This window comes from Coregonus clupeaformis, unplaced genomic scaffold (assembly GCF_020615455.1).
Source record: "Coregonus clupeaformis isolate EN_2021a unplaced genomic scaffold, ASM2061545v1 scaf1318, whole genome shotgun sequence".
NCBI lineage: Eukaryota > Metazoa > Chordata > Actinopteri > Salmoniformes > Salmonidae > Coregonus > Coregonus clupeaformis.
In genome coordinates this window covers 33,767-55,547 of record NW_025534772.1, presented here as the reverse complement: position 1 = coordinate 55,547, position 21,781 = coordinate 33,767, and the positions used below count along the sequence as shown (strand labels likewise).

The 21,781-nt window shown below is 42.9% G+C and overlaps 8 non-coding genes and 3 pseudogenes across 8 annotated transcripts; all 11 read left to right on the top strand.

Moving 5' to 3' along the window:
- Positions 1 to 443: 443 nt before the first annotated feature.
- On the top strand, positions 444 to 561 carry LOC123486721 (annotated as a pseudogene).
- A 271-nt stretch (positions 562 to 832) lies between these two features.
- Positions 833 to 951, top strand: LOC123486755. The gene has a single exon (XR_006659496.1). It is a non-coding gene; the product is annotated as a 5S ribosomal RNA (ribosomal RNA).
- Positions 952 to 1,364: 413 nt separating this feature from the next.
- LOC123486767 lies at positions 1,365 to 1,483 on the top strand. The gene has a single exon (XR_006659508.1). It is a non-coding gene; the product is annotated as a 5S ribosomal RNA (ribosomal RNA).
- A 405-nt stretch (positions 1,484 to 1,888) lies between these two features.
- On the top strand, positions 1,889 to 2,007 carry LOC123486765. The gene has a single exon (XR_006659506.1). It is a non-coding gene; the product is annotated as a 5S ribosomal RNA (ribosomal RNA).
- A 907-nt stretch (positions 2,008 to 2,914) lies between these two features.
- Positions 2,915 to 3,033, top strand: LOC123486754. Its single transcript, XR_006659495.1, has one exon. It is a non-coding gene; the product is annotated as a 5S ribosomal RNA (ribosomal RNA).
- A 272-nt stretch (positions 3,034 to 3,305) lies between these two features.
- LOC123486751 lies at positions 3,306 to 3,424 on the top strand. Its single transcript, XR_006659492.1, has one exon. It is a non-coding gene; the product is annotated as a 5S ribosomal RNA (ribosomal RNA).
- Positions 3,425 to 3,966: 542 nt separating this feature from the next.
- Positions 3,967 to 4,085, top strand: LOC123486769 (annotated as a pseudogene).
- Positions 4,086 to 4,496: 411 nt separating this feature from the next.
- On the top strand, positions 4,497 to 4,615 carry LOC123486728 (annotated as a pseudogene).
- Positions 4,616 to 4,884: 269 nt separating this feature from the next.
- LOC123486748 lies at positions 4,885 to 5,003 on the top strand. Its single transcript, XR_006659489.1, has one exon. It is a non-coding gene; the product is annotated as a 5S ribosomal RNA (ribosomal RNA).
- A 412-nt stretch (positions 5,004 to 5,415) lies between these two features.
- On the top strand, positions 5,416 to 5,534 carry LOC121562892. Its single transcript, XR_005999661.2, has one exon. It is a non-coding gene; the product is annotated as a 5S ribosomal RNA (ribosomal RNA).
- A 15,712-nt stretch (positions 5,535 to 21,246) lies between these two features.
- On the top strand, positions 21,247 to 21,365 carry LOC123486731. The gene has a single exon (XR_006659472.1). It is a non-coding gene; the product is annotated as a U5 spliceosomal RNA (small nuclear RNA).
- The last annotated feature ends 416 nt before the right edge of the window (positions 21,366 to 21,781 follow it).

The window sequence follows — 21,781 nt, the reverse complement described above, 5'->3', positions numbered from 1 at the left end:
CCCTGCCCTGATCAATTTAAATAATGGACAGTGCGTTTGCCTCAAAATATATGTGTCATGGAGCAACTGCCTTTTATTTATCACCCTAATAATATCATGTATTTTTATTGGACTAAATGCAGTTTGTATGTGGTGACCTGCCCTGCCCTGATCAATTTAAATAATAGACAGTGCGTTTTCCCTCAAAATATATGTGTCATGGAGCAACTGCCTTTTATTTATCACCTAATAATATCATGTATTTTTATTGGACTAAATGCAGTTTGTATGTGCTGCCCTGCCCTGCCCTGGTCAAATTAAATAATAGACAAAAGCGTTTCCCTCAAAATATAGGCAGTACATTCAGCCTTTGTTTTTAGTCGGTTCATTAAGTTGCACGGAAATTCGAATCACTGGTAAATTTTGTTCATGTCTTCATATAGTGTACCAAGAGTTGTTCACTCGCTTACGGCCATACCAGCCTGAATATGCCCGATCTGTCTGATCTCGGAAGATAAGCAGGATTGTGCCTGGTTAGTACTTGGATGGGAGACCGCCTGGGAATACCAGGTGCTGAAAGCTTTTTGTTCCACTAGAGAGTGCTCTTGTGTCATGGAGCAACTGCCTTTTTATTTATCACCCTAATAATATCCTGTATTTCTATTGGACTAAATGCAGTTTGTATGTGCTGTCCTAACCTGATCAAATTAAATAATAGACAGTGCGTTTCCCTGAAAATATAAGCAGTACATTCAGCCTTTGTTTTTAGTCTGTTCATTAAGTTGCATGGAAATACGAATCACTGATACATTTTGTTCATTTCTTTATATAGTGTACCAAGAGTTGTTCCTGCGCTTATGGCCATACCATCCTGAATATGCCTGATCTCGTCCGATCTCGGAAGCTAAGCAGGATTGGGCCTGGATAGTACTTGGATGGGAGACTGCCTGGGAATATCAGGTGCTGTAAGATTTTGGTTCCACTAGAGAGTGCTCTTGTGTCATGGAGCAACTGCCTTTTATTTATCACCCTAATAATATCATGTATTTTTATTGGACTAAATGCAGTTTGTATGTGCTGCCCTGCCCTGCCCTGCCCTGATCAATTTAAATAATGGACAGTGCGTTTCCCTCAAAATATATATGTCATGGAGCAACTGCCTTTTATTTATCACCCTAATAATATCATGTATTTTTATTGGACTAAATGCAGTTTGTATGTGCTGCCCTGCCGTCAAATTATATAATAGACAAAGCGTCCCCCCTCAAAATATAGGCAGTACATTCAGCCTTTGTTTTTAGTCGGTTCATTAAGTTGCACGGAAATTCGAATCACTGGTAAATTTTGTTCATTTCTTTATATAGTGTACCAAGAGTTGTTCACTCGCTTACGGCCATATCAGCCTGAATACACCCGATCTCGTCTGATCTCGGAAACTAAGCAGGATGGGGCCTGGTTAGTACTTGGATGGGATACCGCCTGGGAATACCATGTGCTGTAAGCTTTTTGTTCCACTAGAGAGTGCTCTTGTGTCATGGAGCAACTGCCTTTTATTTATCACCCTAATAATATCATGTATTTTTATTGGACTAAATGCAGTTTGTATGTGCTGCCCTGCCCTGCCCTGATCAATTTAAATAATAGACAGTGCATTTCACTCAAAATATATATGTCATGGAGCAACTGCCTTTTATTTATCACCCTAATAATATCATGTATTTTTATTGGACTAAATGCAGTTTGTTTGTGCTGCCCTGGTCAAATTATATAATAGACAAAGCGTTCCCCTCAAAATATAGGCATTACATTCAGCCTTTGTTTTTAGTCGGTTCATTAAGTTGCACGGAAATTCGAATCACTGGTAAATTTTGTTCATTTCTTTATATAGTGTACCAAGAGTTGTTCACTCGCTTACGGCCATACCAGCCTGAATACACCCGATCTCGTCAGATCTCGGAAGCTAAGCAGGTTTAGGGCTGGTTAGTACTTGGATGGGGGACCACCTTGGAATACCAGTTGCTGTAAAAAGCATGTAAGAAGCTATGACGTGGACTGATAATCTGTGTTATATGCTGAGATGTGAAGATGTGATGTGAAATATGAAGCTATGATATGTAAAAATAAGCTGTGAAGCTATGAGATGTGAAGATGTGATGTGAAATATGAAGCTATGATATGTAAAAAAAAATAAGCTGTGAAGCTATGAGATGTGAAGATGTGATGTGAAATATGAAGCTATGATATGTAAAAATAAGCTGTGAAGCTATGAGATGTGAAGATGTGATGTGAAATATGAAGCTATGATATGTAAAAATAAGCTGTGAAGCTATGAGATGTGAAGATGTGATGTGAAATATGAAGCTATGATATGTAAAAAAAAAATAAGCTGTAAAGCTATGATGGGTTATTTAAAAAAAAAAAAAAAAAAATACACCCGATCTCGTCTGATCTCGGAAGCTAAGCAGGATGGGGCCTGGTTAGTACTTGGATGGGATACACGCCTGGGAATACCATGTGCTGTAAGCTTTTGTTCCATTAGAGAGTGCTCTTGTGTCATGGATCAACTGCCTTTTATTTATCACCCTAATAATATCATGTATTTTTATTGGACTAAATGCAGTTTGTATGTGCTGCCCTGCCCTGCCCTGATCAATTTAAATAATAGACAGTGCATTTCACTCAAAATATATGTGTCATGGAGCAGCTGCCTTTTATTTATCACCCTAATAATATCATGTATTTTTATTGGACTAAATGCAGTTTGTATGTGCTGCCCTGCCCTGGTCAAATTAAATAATAGACAAAGCGTTTCCCTCAAAATATAGGCAGTACATTCAGCCTTTGTTTTTAGTCGGTTCATTAAGATGCACGGAAATTCGAATCACTGGTAAATTTTGTTAATGTCTTTATATAGTGTACCAAGAGTTGTTCACTTGCTTACGGCCATACCAGCCTGAATACACACGATCTCGTCTGATCTCGGAAGCTAAGCAGGATTGGGCCTGGTTAGTACTTGGATGGGATACCGCCTGGGAATACCATGTGCTGTAAGCTTTTTGTTCCACTAGAGAGTGCTCTTGTGTCATGGAGCAACTGCCTTTTATTTATCACCCTAATAATATCATGTATTTTTATTGGACTAAATGCAGTTTGTATGTGCCCCTCCCTGCCCTGATCAATTTAAATAATAGACAGTGCATTTCACTCAAAATATAGGCAGTACATTCAGCCTTTGTTTTTAGTCGGTTCATTAAGATGCACGGAAATTCGAATCACTGGTAAATTTTGTTAATGTCTTTATATAGTGTACCAAGAGTTGTTCACTTGCTTACGGCCATACCAGCCTGAATACACACGATCTCGTCTGATCTCGGAAGCTAAGCAGGATTGGGCTTGGTTAGTACTTGGATGGGAGACTGCCTGGGAATACCAGGTGCTGTAAGCTTTTTGTTCCACTAGAGAGTGCTCTTGTGTCATGGAGCAACTGCCTTTTATTTATCACCCTAATAATATCATGTATTTTTATTGGACTAAATGCAGTTTGTATGTGCTGCCCTGCCCTGCCCTGATCATTTTAAATAATAGACAGTGCATTTCCCTCAAAATATATGTGTCATGGAGCAGCTGCCTTTTATTTATCACCCTAATAATATCATGTATTTTTATTGGACTAAATGCAGTTTGTATGTGCTGCCCTGCCCTGGTCAAATTAAATAATAGACAAAGCGTTTCCCTCAAAATATATGTGTCATGGAGCAACTGCCTTTTATTTATCACCCTAATAATATCATGTATTTTATTGACTAAATGCAGTTTGTATGTGTTGTCCTAACCTGATCAAATTAAAAATAGACAGTGCGTTTCCCTGAAAATATAGGCAGTACATTCAGCCTTTGTTTTTAGTTGGTTCATTAAGTTGCATGGAAATACGAATCGCCGATACATTTTGTTCATGTCTTTATATAGTGTACCAAGAGTTGTTCCTGCGCTTACGGCCATACCTGCCTAAATATGCCTGATCTAGTCCGATCTCGGAAGCTAAGCAGGATTGGGCCTGGTTAGTACTTGGATGGGAGACTGCCTGGGAATACCAGGTGCTGTAAGCTTTTTGTTCCACTAGAGAGTACTCTTGTGTCATGGAGCAACTGCCTTTTATGTATCACCCTAATAATATCATGTAATTGTATTGGACTAAATGCAGTTTGTATGTGCTGCCCTGCCCTGCCCTGATCAATTTAAATAATCAACAGTGCGTTTCCCTCAAAATATATGTGTCATGGAGCAACTGCCTTTTATTTATCACCCTAATAATATCATGTATTTTTATTGGACTAAATGCAGTTTGTATGTGCTGCCCTGCCCTGGTCAAATTAAATAATAGACAAAGCGTTTCCCCTCAAAATATAGGCAGTACATTCAGCCTTTGTTTTTGTCGGTTCATTAAGTTGCAACGGAAATTCGAATCACTGGTAAATTTTGTTCATGTCTTTATATAGTGTACCAATAGTTGTTCACTTGCTTACGGCCGTACCAATCTGAATACATCCGATCTCGTCTGATGTCGGAAGATGAAGAGGATTGGGCCTGGTTAGTACTTGGATGGGAGACGGCCTGGGAATACCAGGTGCTGTAAGCTTTTGTTCCACTAGAGAGTGCTCTTGTGTCATGGAGCAACTGCCTTTTATTTATCACCCTAATAATGTCCTGTATTTTTATTGGACTAAATGCAGTTTGTATGTGCTGTCCTAACCTGATCAAATTAAATAATAGACAGTGCGTTTCCCTGAAAATATAGGCAGTACATTCAGCCTTTGATTTTAGTCTGTTCATTAAGTTGCATGGAAATACGAATCACTTATACATTTTGTTCATTTCTTTATATAGTGTACCAAGAGTTGTTCCTGCGCTTACGGCCATACCATCCTGAATATTCCTGATCTCGTCAGATCTCGGAAGCTAAGCAGGATCGGGCCTGGTTAGTACTTGGATGGGAGGCCGCCTGGGAATACCAGGTGCTGTAAGCTTTTTGTTCCACTAGAGAGTGCTCTTGTGTCATGGAGCAACTACCTTATATTTATCACCCTAATAATATCATGTATTTTATTGGACTAAATGCAGTTTGTATGTGCTGCCCTGCCCTGCCCTGATCAAATTAAATAATAGTCAGTGCGTTTCCCCTCAAAATACATGTATCATGGAGCAACTGCCTTTTATTTATCACCCTAATAATATCCTGTATTTTTATTGGAATAAATGCAGTTTGTATGTGCTGCCCTGCCCTGGTCAAATTAAATAATAGACAAAGCGTTTCCCCTCAAAAGTATAGGCAGTACATTCAGCCTTTGTTTTTAGTCGGTTCATTAGGTTGCACGGAAATTCGAATCACTGGTAAATTTTGTTCATGTCTTTATATAGTGTACCAAGAGTTGTTCTAGTGCTTACGGCCATACCATCCTGAATATGCCTGATCTCGTCTGATCTCGGAAGCTAAGCAGGATTGGGCCTGGTTAGTACTTGGATGGGAGACCGCCTGGGAATACCAGGTGCTGTAAGCTTTTTGTTCCACTGGAGAGTACTCTTGTGTCATGGAGCAACTGCCTTTTATATATCACCCTAATAATATCATGTAATTTTATTGGACTAAATGCAGTTTGTATGTGCTCCCCCTACCCTGCCCTGATCAATTTAAATAATAGACAGTGCGTTTCCCTCAAAATATATGTGTCATGGAGCAACTGCCTTTTATTTATCACCCTAATAATATCATGTATTTTTATTGGACTAAATGCATTTTGTATGTGCTGCCCTGCCCTAGTCAAATTAAATAATAGACAAAGCGTTTCCCTCAAAATATAGGCAGTACATTCAGCCTTTGTTTTTAGTCGGTTCATTAAGATGCACGGAAATTCGAATCACTGGTAAAAAATTTTCATGTCTTTATATGGTCAGCGAAGACTTGGTTGCAGGATCAGTTAGGCCAGTAGGAGCAGTGATGGATTACATTTTAATAGCAGCTTTGATAACACTGTGTGTGATGTTTGTAATTTGTTACTGACCTTTGAGAAAGCTATGATATTGAGATAGGTTGGAGTAGTGATGCCTGGAGACAACACTCAGATGCCGTTGTTGACTGTTCCTGATCTGGATGAAGAGGGACAAGTGGAACTGGATGGATAAATATCCTTTTTGATGATTTGATCATTTTTCAATTTATTTTTTCAATATTAGTGTGATTTTAGTATGATTTTATGAATCAAAGGGGGGGAAATGGGTTAATGTGATTCATACATCATTTATATATCATTTTATATTCTTAGTTGATCTTGATGTTTAATTTGAAAGTGTTTGTTTTGCAAAAGATACTGTTTGGTCTTTTCTTTTCTTCCAGAAGCATTTGGGGAATATGTGGAGATTGAAATACTCAAACAAGGACAATATGAAGGGACAATATGAAAGGACAATGACTGGAGGAGATGAAACAAGGAGGGTGTGGAAAGATTCCGATTCCCATCATCAACAATCCATTGGAAGTCGAGACTCGGGGAGATGAAGTGTAGTGGACTACATTCCAGTGTCTGCAATGAAATATAGACATATTTGCATGTGTAATACATAATTTGTGTCATATTCTTAGGTATTAATTTTTGTAGAATGATATTTGATGTTGTTGGATACATGTGGGGATCTTAGATGTTTTTTGTTTATTTCGTTGATGCTTAGGGACAGGGAGTCTAGGCAGGGAGAGGTCCACTGTAGGGTCCAATGGGTTGACCAGCCTTAGAGTGGACATTTTTTTGGATAGGATTTTGTTTGCAGGGGCTTACATGTGTATTTAATTGCATTATAGTTTCAAATGCATTTACATTGTTTATGAGTTTATCGGGAGTACCTAGGTGGTTGCCTGGGGCAGAGGGACCGTGAGAGAATTTTACTGTCTTGATTGATGGATGGATTTGGAACAAAGGTTGCCGGACAGTTTTTTCGCTCTCACACTCCATAAAGATTTGTTCATATTTCATAGTAATGTATTCACACTTCATAAACAGTTATTCATATTTCATAGAAAGGTATTTACACTCTAGAGGAGAATGTTTTTGGTTTAATGTTAAAGATACTCAATAAGATAAATTGTTACTGGTCATAATCCTATTCTGTTTGTTTTCGAGACTTTTAGTTAGTCTCGAAGGGGGGATATGTCGTGTATGAAGATTATGACTAGTCTTGAGGGACAAAGAAAAACTGTTTATCTTAGTTTAAATGTAGCCGTTTGTAGGGTGACGCCCAAGGGGAGACCGGTGATTGGACGAAAGAGGGAGCAACCCATTTTTGCCATTGTTTATAAGTATGGGCTAGACAAAGAAGCGGCAGAAGCATTCAGATTAATTTGGGACGGTGCTTCTCCAGACACCGCGGGTCTGTAACTTATGCTGTAAACTTGTGATACGAATAAAAACTTCTAATCAGGTACAGCCTAAAGCGGACTCTTTGTTGACAGCAATAACCACCAACATCCGACGGGACACGACACTTCGCTGGCTACCTGAGACATGAAACAGATAGGTGGGAGGGCATACAGGCTGTCACCAATTTATTAATGTGCAATTTGCCTAAATGGGAATTGTGGGAACACTTCAACCAGTACAGTTTTATTCGACACTGTATATATTTGTTTTGGACATCATTACGTCCAGCAGTTTTTATCAACACAAGACAGTTCAATGGAAACGCACCTAGCAGGGCATTGTTGCATCTATTTTCTATGCCAACTTTCTAAATGTTGACAAACAAATCACTAGACAAGTTAATGGAAAGACTGAAAAGCATCTTGATTTTTTGTTTAGTGAAAATCTTCTGTGAATGAAGTGCAAAAAGCATTAACGACTGACTTAGCTGTTCTAGTAGTATTGGTCTGAGAAAGTCGTTAAGTAACGAGTGTTTTTCAAGAGCAACTTTCGTAACGATGGTTTTGAGAAACAGCTCGGAGACTCCTACGTAGGTTCTAACGATGAACTTAGCCTTAGCCATGCTTTTGGGAAACAGGGGCCAAGCTAGCTAGATAACTTGGCTAGCTAGCTAGTTGTCTGTGACCTAACGTTAGCTAATTTGCTAGTTAACGTGTCCGCTAATATTGGCAATACAACATCACTGCCCAGTGACCAACAAAGCAACAACTTTGTACCTTAAATAATTCTTACCTTAACATAATAGCTAGTTAGCTATTTCAGTTTGGATATTCAACATTGGTACAATAATCCAATCTCTGACAATGTCCTAAAGTTACTACTCAATGGTTACTTCAAATGTTTCTCCTTCTATGGTATTATGGCGGTCCATAACCAAGCGTTAGAGATGCATGCAATCACCTACTGGGATGGGTGAAAACTGATAGAACTTTAATGCAGCAATAATTGGGGAAGGGTGAACAAAAACAACAAATTTACTCCTTCAATCGGATTCAAATGTCTTCTCAGATCCCTACACAGGCTCAGGAGCCTGAGAGGGGGGAACCTCTTCATTTAGTATTTCTGTAACATTTTTGGATCTTCACAATGATTTCTGACACCTTCACAATGATTTCTAGTTTCTTCTATGTTTTATTAGTTTGTCTAGAGCAATTTATCACTTGCACAACAAACACAACAAAGTCTACCTTCTTCACTGTTAGTATCTCAGAAGCCCTCTGATAAATTACATTCACTGCAGGCTGTGGGGCATCTCTCTCATCTCCACTTGCTCCTTCCGCTATTTGCACTGCCTCCACATAGAAGACCTGCTGGATAGCCCTGATCAGTGCTTAATTTGTCAATCGGGAGGTCCCCGGAACACATAGCTGAGGTACCGGAAAACATTGTCAGTGTTGATGTGGATGCTGGTTGAGGAAGGTCAGACGTAGGACGCATAGGCTGAGTCAAACAAGACTTTACTAACTGTATAAACAATACAAAATAAAGGACCTCAAAACAAGGAGGCGAAGCGACAACGCAACACAGGCGTCACAATAAACAAAGTCCAGAGTACTGCACAGGTGACACCAACGGACAGGCGGAAAATAACACACAAACTAACGAAAACAACATAGGAAACTTATGGGCACATAATCAGACCCAAACGGACACAGGTGTAACAGACAGACCCAACCAAACGAACATCGAAACATTCAACGGTGGCAGCTAGTACTCGGGAGCGACGTACGCCCGAAGCCTGCCCGAGCAAGGAGGAGGAGCAGTCTCGGCAGAATTCGTGACAAACATTGAGAAAAAAAGTGTCAAACACAACGTGGCAGCAAAGCAGACAGAGTAAACAGCCAAGTAGCCTACTGTCTATGGTGCTGAAACGGACAGCACTCTCCAAGTTGCTGATTAATTCAAAGCATTTTAGACATCACTGCAGTATGCCCACATACTTGAGTATTTATTTTTTTTATTTTATTTCACCTTTATTTAACCAGGTAAACCAGTTGAGAACAAGTTCTCATTTACAACTGCGACCTGGCCAAGATAAAGCATAGCAGTGCGATAAAAACAACAACACAGAGTTACATATGGGGTAAAAACAAAACAAAAATCAAAAAATACAACAGAAATACAATTAATATACAGTGTGCAAATTTAGCAAGTTATGGAGGTAAGGCAATAAAATGGGCTATAGTGCCAAAAATAATTACAATTTAGTATTAACACTGGAATGATGTGCAAGAGATGATGTGCAAATAGAATACTGGGGTACAGATGAGCAAAATAAATAACAATATAGGGATGAGGTAGTTGGGCGGGCTAATTTCAGATGGGCTGTGTACAGGTGCAGTGATCGGTAAGGTGCTCTGACAACTGATGCCTAAAGTTAGTGAGGGAGATAAGCGTCTCAGCTTCAGAGATTTTTGCAGTTTGTTCCAGTCATTGGCAGCAGAGAACTGAAGGAATTGCGGCCAAAGGAGGTGTTGGCTTTGGGGATGACCAGTGAGATATACCCGCTGGAGCGCAGACTACGGGTGGGTGTTGCTATGGTGACCAATGAGCTAAGATAAGGCGGGGATTTGCCTAGCAGTGATTTATAGATGGCCTGGAGCCAGTGGTTTGGCGACGAATATGTAGTGAGGACCAGCCAACAAGAGCGTACAGGTCAAGCAGTGGTGGGTATTATATGGGGCTTTGGAGACAAACGGATGGCACTGTGATAGACAACATCCAATTTGCTGAGTAGAGTGTTGGAGGCTATTTTGTAAATGACATCGCCGAAGTCAAGGATCGGTAGGATAGTCAGTTTTACAAGGGCATGTTTGGCAGCATGAGTGAAGGAGGCTTTGTTGCGAAATAGGAAACCGATTCTAGATTTAACTTTGGATTGGAGATTCTTAATGTGAGTCTGGAAGGAGAGTTTACAGTCTAACCAGACACCTAGATATTTGTAGTTGTCCACGTACTCTAGGTCAGACCCGTCTAGAGTAGTGATTCTAGTCGGGTGGGCGGGTGCAAGCAGCGTTCGGTTGAAGAGCATGCATTTTGTTTTACTAGTGTTTAAGAGCAGTTGGAGGCTACTGAAGGAGTGTTGTATGGAATTGAAGCTCGTTTGGAGGTTTGTTAACACAGTGTCCAATGAAGGGCCAGATGTATACAAAAATGGTGTCGTCTGCGTAGAGGATGGATCTGAGAGTCACCAGCAGCAAGAGCGACATCATTGATATACACAGAGAAAAGAGTTGGCCCAAGAATTGAACCCTGTGGCACCCCCATAGAGACTGCCATAGGTCCAGACAGCAGGCCCTCCGATTTGACACATTGAACTCTATCTGAGAAGTAGTTGGTGAACCAGGCGAGGCAGTCATTAGAGAAACCAAGGCTATTTAGTCTGCCAATAAGAATGCGGTGGTTGACAGAGTCGAAAGCCTTGGCCAGGTCAATGAAACGGCTGCACAGTACTGTCTATTATCGATCGCGGTTATAATATCATTTAGGACCTTGAGCGTGGCTGAAGTGCACCCATGACCAGCTCGGAAACCGGATTGCATAGCAGAGAAGGTACGGTGGGATTCGAAATGGTTGGTGATCTGTTTGTTGACTTGGCTTTCAAAAACTTTTGAAAGGCAGGGCAGGATGGATATGGGTCTGTAACAGTTTGGATCTAGAGTGTCACCCCCTTTGAAGAGGGGGGATGACCGCGGCAGCTTTCCAATCTCTGGGGATCTCAGACGTTACGAAAGAGAGGTTGAACAGGCTAGTAATAGGGGGTTACGACAATTTCGTCGGCTAGTTTTAGAAAGAAAGGGTCCAGATTGTCTAGTCCAGATGATTTGTAGGGGGTCCAGATTTTGCAGCTCTTTTAGAACATCAGCTGTCTGGATTTGTGTGAAGGAGAAGCGGGGGGGCATGGGCAAGTTGCAGCGGAGGGTGCAGAGCTGGTGGCGGGGTAGTGGTAGCCAGGTGGAAAGCATGGCCAGCCGTAGCAAAATGCTTGTTGAAATTCTCGATTATTGTAGATTTATCGGTGGTGATAGTGTTTCCTAGCCTCAGTGCAGTGGGCAGCTGGGAGGAAGTGCTCTTATTTTCCATGGACTTTACAGTGTCCCAAAACTTTTTGGAGTTAGTGCTACAGGATGCAAATTTCTGTTTGAAAAAGTTAGCCTTTGCTTTCCTAACTGCTTGTGTATATTGGTTCCTAACTTCCCTGAAAAGTTGCATATCACGGGGGGCTATTTGATGCTAATGCAGTACGCCACAGGATGTTTTTGTGCTGGTCAAGGGCAGTCAAGTCTGAGGAGAACCAGGGGCTGTATCTGTTCTTAGTTCTGTATTTTTTTGAATGGGGCATGTCTATTTAAGATTGAGAGGAAATTACTTTTAAAGAACAACCAGGCATCCTCTACTGACGGAATGAGATCTATATCCATCCAGGATACCTGGGCCAGGTCAATTAGGAAGGCCTGCTCGCTGAAGTGTTTTTGGGAGCGTTTGACAGTGATGAGGGTGGTCGTTTGACCGCGGACCCGTTACGGGACGCAGGCAATAAGGCAGTGATCGCTGAGATCCTGGTTGAAGACAGCGGAGGTGTATTTAGAGGGAGTTAGTCAGGATGATATCTATGAGGGTACCCATGTTTACGGATTTAGGGTTGTACACCTGGTAGGTTCGTTGATAATTTGCGTGAGGTTGAGGGCATCTAGCTTGGATTGTAGGATGGCTGGGGTATTAAGCATATCCCAATTTAGGTCACCAAGCAGTACGAACTCTGAGGATAGATGGGGGCAATCAGTTCACATATGGTGTCCAGGGGCACAGCTGGGGGGCTGAGGGGGTCTGTAGCAAGCGGCAACAGTGAGAGATTTATTTCTGGAAAGGTGGATTTTTAGAACTAAAAGCTCAAACTGTTTGGGCACAGACCTGGATAGTATGATAGAGCTCTGCAGGCTATCTCTACAGTAGATTGCAACTCCACCCCCTTTGGCAGTTCTATCTAGACGGAAAATGTTATAGTTGGGGATGGAAATTTCAGAATTTTTGGTGGCCTTCCTAAGCCAGGATTCAGACACTGCTAGAACATCAGGGTTGGCGGAGTGTGCTAACGCAGTGAATAACTCAAACTTAGGAAGGAGGCTTCTGATATTTATGTGCAGAAAACCAAGACTTTTACGAGTATAGCTGTGGGGCTTACACAAGTCCCAATTTCTTATAGCCTAATCTTCTAGACATCAACGTACAGCAAAATTTTTAAATGACACTGCAGAACACCCACCATATGTACAGTGAGGGAAAAAAAGTATTTGATCCCCTGCTGATTTTGTACGTCTGCCCACTGACAAAGAAATGATCAGTCTATAATTTTTATGGTAGGTTTATTTGAACAGGGCGAGACAGAATAACAACAAAAAAATCCAGTTTTTTTTATACAAACTGATTTGCATTTTAATGAGGTGAATAAGTATTTGACCCCCCTCTCAATCAGAAAAATGTCTGGCTCCCAGGTGTCTTTTATACAGGTAACGAGCTGAGATTAGGAGCACACTCTTAAAGGGAGTGCTCCTAATCTCAGTTTGTTACCTGTATAAAAGACACCTGTCCACAGAAGCAATCAATCAATCAGATTCCAAACTCTCCACCATGGCCAAGACCAAAGAGCTCTCCAAGGATGTCAGGGACAAGATTGTAGACCTACACAAGGCTGGAATGGGCTACAAGACCATCGCCAAGCAGCTTGGTGAGAAGGTGACAACAGTTGGTGCGATTATTCGCAAATGGAAGAAACACAAAAGACCTGTCAATCTCCCCTCGGCCTGGGGCTCCATGCAAGATCTCTCCTCGTGGAGTTGCAATGATCATGAGAACGGTGAGGAATCAGCCCAGAACTACACAGGAGGATCTTGTCAATGATCTCAAGGCAGCTGGGACCATAGTCACCAAGAAAACAATTGGTAACACACTACGCTGTGAAGGACTGAAATCCTGCAGCGCCCGCAAGGTCCCCCTGCTCAAGAAAGTACATATACAGGGCCGTCTGAAGTTTGCAAATGAACATCTGAATGATTCAGAGGAGAACTGGGTGAAAGTATTGTGGTCAGATGAGACCAAAATCGAGCTCTTTGGCAGGAGGAGGAATGCTGCCTATGACCCCAAGAACACCATCCCCACCGTCAAACATGGAGGTGGAAACATTATGCTTTGGGGGTGTTTTTCTGCTAAGGGGACAGGACAACTTCACCGTATCAAAGGGACGATGGACGGGGCCATGTACCGTCAAATCTTGGGTGAGAACCTTGAAAATGGGTCGTGGATGGGTATTCCAGCATGACAATGACCCAAAACACACGGCCAAGGCAACAAAGGAGTGGCTCAAGAAGAAGCACATTAAGGTCCTGGAGTGGCCTAGCCAGTCTCCAGACCTTAACCCCATAGAAAATCTGTGGAGGGGGCTGAAGGTTCGAGTTGCCAAACGTCAGCCTCGAAGCCTTAATGACTTGGAGAAGATCTGCAAAGAGGAGTGGAACAAAAAAATACTTTTTTCTCACACTGTATACACACATGCATACTGTGCGAGCAAGGAGGCCTACAAACCTGACTCAGTTACACCAGCTCTGTCAGGAGGAATGGGCCAAAATTCACCCAACTTATTGTAGGAAGCTTGTGGAAGGCCACCCGAAACCCATTTGACCCAAGTTAAACAATTTAAAGGCAATGCTACCTAATACTAATTGAGTGTATGCAAACTTCTGACCCAATGGGAATGTGATGAAAGAAATAAAAGCTGAAATAAATCATTCTCTCTACTATTATTCTGACATTTCACATTCTTAAAATAAAGTGGTGATCCTAACTGACCTAAGCCAGGGAATTTGTACTAGGAGTAAATGTCAGGAATTGTGAAAAACTGAGTTTAAATGTATTTGGCTAAGGTGTATGTAAACTTCCGACTTCAACTGTACACTCACTCACACCAACATGTTGTTGAACTGTATACTTTGTGCATCTCTCTTTCAGATCTGCCATGCACTCCACCACTGCCTCACCCAGAGGTGCATACATTGGGCCTATCAAGACTGACAAGCAGAGATGGGTGGCTGACAAGGACAAATAAAACAACATGCACACACACTCACTCTCTCTTGTCACACACATTATCCCCAATGTAAATACATTGTAATTACTTGTTTATTTTATGTATGCTCCATTTTATTTTAGGATTGGAGATATCTACGCCTGCATATCCATTATCAATATCTACATAATTACTCTAATTATCTATCCAATCAAAGTGTGATTGATAATATTGTAAAAGAGTATTGCTTAATTTGCAGTTTGAGGAAATTCTGTTTGCTTTTCTCTGAGTTGAAAAACATGCCTACCTCTCACACACGTTATACCCAATGTAAATACATTGTTTATTTTATGTATGCTCCATTTTATTTGAGGAAAATACAGTCACAGTTAAAGCAATGTCTTTGGTTTAATGGATATTTCTCAGAATAAAATGTGTGACCAAAAGGAAGTCGGCAGACCTGCAACCCTCTGGGAGTGTGTGCAGGTTGTCTACTGGAGCTGAAACATGGAGAAATGGGGAGAGAGAGGAGGAAGAGTACAGTTGAAGGGTTTTACACAGCCCATCTGAAATTAGCCCACCCAACTACCTCATCCCCATATTGTTATTTATTTTGCTCATTTGCACCCCAGTATCTCTATTTGCACATCATCTCTTGCACATCTATTATTCCAGTGTTAATACTAATTGTAATTATTTTGCACTATGGCCTATCTATTGCCTTACCTCCATAACTTGCTACATTTGCACACACTGTATATATATTTTCTGTTGTATTTTTGACTTTATGTTTTGTTTTACCCCATATGTAACTCTGTGTTGTTGTTTTTATCACACTGCTTTGCTTTATCTTGGCCAGGTCGCAGTTGTAAATGAGAACTTGTTCTCAACTAGCTTACCTGGTTAAATAAACATTAAATAAAATAAATAAATAAAAATTATTTGTATGTTGGCCGAATCCCAACGTTTCAGTTGAACGGAAGTGAAGGCGGAGCCTGGCTCTTTTCTCTTGTGACTTTACGCTCCGTGCAGAGTACAACACCAGACAACATGATTGAACAAAGGAGGAATGTTAAAATGATATCGGACTGTAACTTTTGAAAATGAGCTAAGCAGACTACTGCTGTATTATTATTTGTATGTTGGCGGAAGTCCTATTTTTCAGTCGAACGGAAGTGAAGGTGGATTCACATGTTCTCTATTCTCCATTTTGTCTTGTGACTTTAGGCAGAGAGTCACATGTTGAAATATAACGTCTCGGTCCTCTACCTCCCCTGATCTAAAAGGTCCGTAGACTAGAGATAAACATCTAGTTAACTTCGCCTGAACTCTGCAATCGACCATAAACACACGTTTCTACAATGAATCAGGTGAGTTTAGATTAATTTAATCATTTTTATAATGGGTCTTTGTGGCCTGCTTCATGCTTTTACACTGCGCGCATTTAATGGTCCTTGACTTTTGGAAAATCATTTGTGTAGTTTAGCTGGTTACTCGTAGCCAGGCCCGGCGGCAGGATGATCTCGGCAAGGGGGGCATCAGAAATGACTAAGGGGGCACAACTATTTTCGCTTGCTGATATCACAGGATCGATAATAATCGATAGTACAATTACACACAATGTATTTGCAGCCAGGCACGGCTGTCTTGCAGCAAGAATACAGGCTACTGCACCGCTTTACAAACATGGACAATTCATAAATAGCAAGTCATGACAACGCTACACAGCTACATGCACAATACCCAACAATCCAATGCAAAACAGTTGCTAATTACCGTAATAACACTTCCTCATGCCAATACAATGCATTTCCAATCGCGGAAAACAAACAATAATGCACTACCAATGACTTATCGGTACAATGCAGCTAGTTGGAGCTTGCCAGTTGGCTGTAGGCTACTCCACTAGCAGCTTACCCGTTGGCTGTAGGCTACTCCACTAGCAGCTTGCCAGTTGGCTGTAGGCTACTCCACTAGCAGCTTACCATTTGGCTGTAGGCTACTCTACTAGCAGCTTACCAGTTGGCTGTAGGCTACTTCACTAGCAGCTTGCCAGTTGGCTGTAGGCTACTCCACTAGCAGCTTACCAGTTGGCTGTAGGCTACTCCACTAGCAGCTTACCAGTTGGCTGTAGGCTACTCCATTAGCAGCTTACCAGTTGGCTGTAGGCTACTCCACTAGCAGCTTGCCAGTTGGCTGTAGGCTACACCACTAGCAGCTTACCAGTTGGCTGTAGGCTACTCCACTAGCAGCTTGCCAGTTGGCTGTAGGCTACACCACTAGCAGCTTACCAGTTGGCTGTAGGCTACTCCACTAGCAGCTTACCAGTTGGCTGTAGGCTACTCTACTAGCAGCTTGCTAAAAACTGTAAGCAAGCTAGCCTTTTAACTTCCCACAGATTTAGATGTGGCTTAGTGTTGTAGGTTACGGTCTTGCTGAAAGGTGAGTTCCTCTCCCAGTGTCTGGTGTAAAGCAGACTGAAGCAGTCTTTCCTCTAGGATCTCCCGTTTAGTTTCATCCTGTAAAACTCCCCAGTCTTTGACGATGTCAAGCATTTCCTTACTATGATGCAGCCATCACCATGCTTGAAAATAAGGAGGCAGTTACTCAGTGATGTTGGATTTGCCCCCAAACTTAAGGCTTTGCATTTAGGCCCAAAAAGTGTATTCATTTGCCCTGTTAATTTTTTTTGCAGTATTAATTTAGTGCCTTGTTGCAAACAAGATCTGAAATATTTATATTCTCCTTTCACTCTTTCATTTAGGTCATTATTGTGGATTATTGTGAATAGTCACATGTACAGGGTTGCAGGTGGTCACTGTGGTCTAAGGCACTGCATCGCACTGCACTGCACAGCGTCGTCCAGGGTAGGGGAGGGAATGGCCGGCAGGGATGTAGCTCAGTTGGTAGAGCATGGCGTTTGCAACGGCAGGGTTGTGGGTTTGATTCCCATGGGGGGCCAGTATGAAAAACTAGTCACATGTACAGGGTTGCAGGTCATTATTGTGAATAGTCACATGTACAGGGTTGCAGGTGGTCATTATTGGGGATTATTGTGAATAGTCACATGTACAGGGTTGCAGGTGGTCATTATTGGGGATTATTGTGAACATCTTTGACGTGTCTGGGTGGCTTAATACACCATAAACAACATCATTATTAACAGAGGAAGGGTTAGTCATTCATATCACACAATTACTATTTGTTATTGTTTTGTATTTGTTTGTACAAATGTGTAGAATTTTGTTTTTACTTTGACATTATTTTGTGTAGATGAATTACGGAAAATTATAATCAAATCTATTTCAATCCCACTTTTTAAAGCAACAAAATGTGAAAAAAGTTATATTGGGTGTAGACTTTCCATAGGAACTGTATAGCCTAATAATATTTAGGAAGTTAATTTCCTTGAGAAGATAACTGCCCGTGCTTCTCCATCCATTCATATAGACTACTCTATTTAATTGAGACCAAACGCTCACCTGATCTGGCATGCCCAACTAGGAGAGGAGAGGTATGGCTGCTGAACTAGGAGTGGAGAGTTATGGCTGCTGAACTAGGACAGGAGAGGTATGGCTGCTGAACTAGGAGAGGAGAGGTATGGCTGCTGAACTAGGAGAGGAGAGGAGAGGCTGCTGAACTAGGAGAGGAGAGGTATGGCTGCTGAACTAGGAGAGGAGAGGAGAGGCTGCTGAACTAGGAGAGGAGAGGTATGGCTGCTGAACTAGGAGAGGAGAGGAGAGGAGAGGCTGCTGAACTAGGAGAGGAGAGGAGAGGCTGCTGAACTAGGAGAGGAGAGGAGAGGCTGCTGAACTAGGAGAGGAGAGGTATGGCTGCTGAACTAGGAGAGGAGAGGAGAGGCTGCTGAACTAGGAGAGGAGAGGAGAGGCTGCTGAACTAGGAGAGGAGAGGTATGGCTGCTGAACTAGGAGAGGAGAGGTATGGCTGCTGAACTTGAAACAGCAAGAAAGATGAGCGGTCCGTTGCACTTTCTCTTGACCTACGTTTTGCACGTAGGATATAGCCTGTCTTTTAGGAGCGGGAATATTTTCAGTCAGAGACAAATAAATGGATAATTAATATATATTGAGAAGGAGAAGACTCAACGCTCGATCCCCATGTTGCGCCTTTTGCTTTGTATTGATAATCACATTTTGGGATTTCACCTCGACTCACGTTGGTTGAGCGTCCCCAACTTATTTCTATTAACAGACACGAACTCCGTTTCGTACCTGCGCAGGTAAACTGCATCCTAACCCTCCCATATGGGAAGGGTTTCGATGTCAGTTTCGCCGGCGCCAGCTTCCTTAGGGAGTTCTGGGGGAAACTCCAGAACTCCCAGAACAAGCAGGGATCCCTGGCAGAAATGTTCGAGGTGATCAAGCTGACGGACAATAGCATCAAAACTGTTATTGTCCGTATGTACAATGAAATGGTACAGCCGGAGGACGTTGGAGTATGGTTGGGCAGGTACTGCAACGTGAAGGGGCCCCTGACCCAGGTGAAGGATCCCGACGGGATCTGGACAGGGGCCTGGAGGGTTACTGTCCAGCAAAGGGAGGATCCCGGGGGCTATGGTGGGTTGAAAGCCATCCCATCCACCATAGTCCTCGGAGAGAACAGGGGCCATGTTCACTACCAGGACCAGCCAAAGCTGTGCCGTAAGTGTGGTGAACATGGCCACCTAGCAGACGCCTGTGAAAAGGTGGTCTGTATGAAGTGCCGGGAGGTGGGCCATCGCTACGAGGAGTGCACGAACGGAAGGTCGTGCAACCTCTGTGGCGAGGCGGTCCCACCTCATCGCAGCTGCCCCTCCTCCTGGGCCAACAAGTTCAGGGCTGGCAGGATGGATGCGGCGGCTGCGGACCGGGCTTCCGAACGCCAGAAGAAGGAAGCGGCAGTTGCCAAGGTAGCGGAGGAGGTGATAGTGGAGGAGGTGGTGGAGGAGGTGGTGGCGGTAGTGGAGGAGGTGGTGGTGGCGGCAGTAGAGGAGGTGGTGACGGTAGTTGAGGAAGTGGTGGCAGTAGTGGAGGAAGTGGTAGATAAGGTGGAGTGCGCGGAAGGTGCGGTGGTGGGAGAAGTGGGAGTGGAGGCAAAACCCTCCCCACCCCAACCCCCCGCCCCAGACTGATGTGACCCCTGAAGGTGAAAGGGCCGAGAAAGACGGCTCTGGAGAGACGGAGAGTGAGAGCTCCCCAAGTGGGTCTGACAGTATGATGACAGTGTCGGAAACGACACTGTCAAGTGGGGAGAGTGCAGGAGCGGTGGGAGAGACCCTGGGCGAATACCTTCCCCTACGGAAGAGAAACGCTGAGGAGCTCTCCGACCCCGAACAGGGCGAGGAGAAGAAGGGAAAGTTGGAGTGGGAGAGCTCCCAGGGGGAGGATGAGTCCAGGGTCTTTCCATCAAACTCCCCCAACCAAGAATCGTTTTTAAACCCTGTTTTTACCTCCTCTCCCTGCCACCCCCCCTTACCCCGCAGGGAGAGAGAGAAAGTGTCTAATAAATAACCCCTTTTAAACGGTTTTAATGCCTTCTTTCCTTTTAGCACTGTTTACTAACCTCTTTTATGGCTTTTAACATCACCACCATTAATGTTAGAAGCGTAAATACTGATTTAAGAGCACAATCTGTTTTATCCTTTTTAGAAAGTTTTAATTCAGATGTGTTTTTATTGCAGGAGTGTGGTCTACCCTTTTTAACCTCTTACAGCAAATGGGAGGAGAAGTGGCAGCACGGGCCCTCCATTTGGAGTGGTTCCAATTTTAATAAAAACGATGGTGTTGCTATTTTATTCAAGACCCCACAGGTGGTGGTGAAGGGGAGCACAGTGGTGGTTGGGGGACGTGCTCTTTTAGCCAACTGTACTTTTATGGGGAGGGATTTTAACGTGCTAAATGTATATGGTTTTAATAACAAACATGACCGGTGCGCACTTTTAGAAGACCTGCAGTCCCACATGCTGGGGAGGGATCCTCTAGTGGTGGGTGGGGATTTTAACTGTGTTTTAAGTAGAGCAGACAGGAGAGGAGCGGGAGAAGATTTTAAGGTAGATAGGTCTAGTGTTTTATTGTAAGGGTTGTGCAGGGATTTTAAACTAACTGACTGTTTTAAAACCCTGCATCCAAGAGAGGAGGGCTTCACCTGGACCAGTGGTGACGGCACCAGAGCCTCTCGCATTGACTATCTGTTTACCCGTGACTGCCCGCCAACTGATGCTAGAATAACCCCTGCTTTCTTCTCAGATCACGTAATGCTGACGTGCACCCTTTCACTAACTTCGGGTGTGACTGTAGGAAGAGGGCCCTGGAAACTGAACTGCTCCCTTTTAGAAGATGATAGAGTACTTAGCCAGTACAGGGAGCAGTTCAGCCAGTGGCAGACACTACAGGACTTCTTTGACACACGAGCACAGTGGTGGGAAATGGTGAAGGGTAAGACGAGGACCTTCTTTAGAGAGATAGGAAAGAAAAAAAGTAAAGAAAAAGATAGACGCATGTTGGGACTGCAGAAGCGACTGGAGCGTTATTTTTACCTAAATCAACAGGGCTTTGATTTTAACCAGGAAATCAAAGACGTTAAGAAAGAGATGGCATTTTTAGCGGAACAGAAGAGCAAGGGGGTTATTTTAAGAAGTAAAGAAAGGGAATTAGAAGAGTGGGAAAAATGTACCAGGTACAACCCGCGAGAACCCGGCCTAGAGTAAACAGAGTGCGTCTCGGGCACGGACCTCTGACTTCCATACGACTCTGGTTTCTCTTCATTACGCACAAGCCTTTCGCCTTTTACTAAAGACTTCCGTGGAGAGGAACACATTTACGAGTTCAACGTATTTTTGGAGGGCCTTTGCTTCTGGCAGAGCCCGATATCTTGTTTCAAGAGAAATCAACAGAGACGGCATCTGCCTGCCGCGCAGACTTTTTGCTCAGGCATTTGAGTTCGTGCTGGCTGACCGGTGTATTTTTCCAGTCAAAGTAGTCACTCGGCCAATTGAATTTAAGCCCGACAACGACGACTGGCGTATTTTCCGGTCTTTGAACAAATAGTAGCACTGGATGTAAAGAGCTAGAAGTGACTTGACGCATTAGCGACTTTTTGGAAAAAAACACTCGCCTGTCGCCAGGGAAACGTGGAGGGGTTGCGATGGGAGGAGCACACTTTAGCCAAACCGCTGAGGTCTCCCGGCGGGTGCAGGGTTCAATTTGTGGGTTATCGCTTCTCGGCCTTTTGGCTAAGATCAAGTGTAGTATTTTACTGGGCTTGATTTTGAGAAGTGATC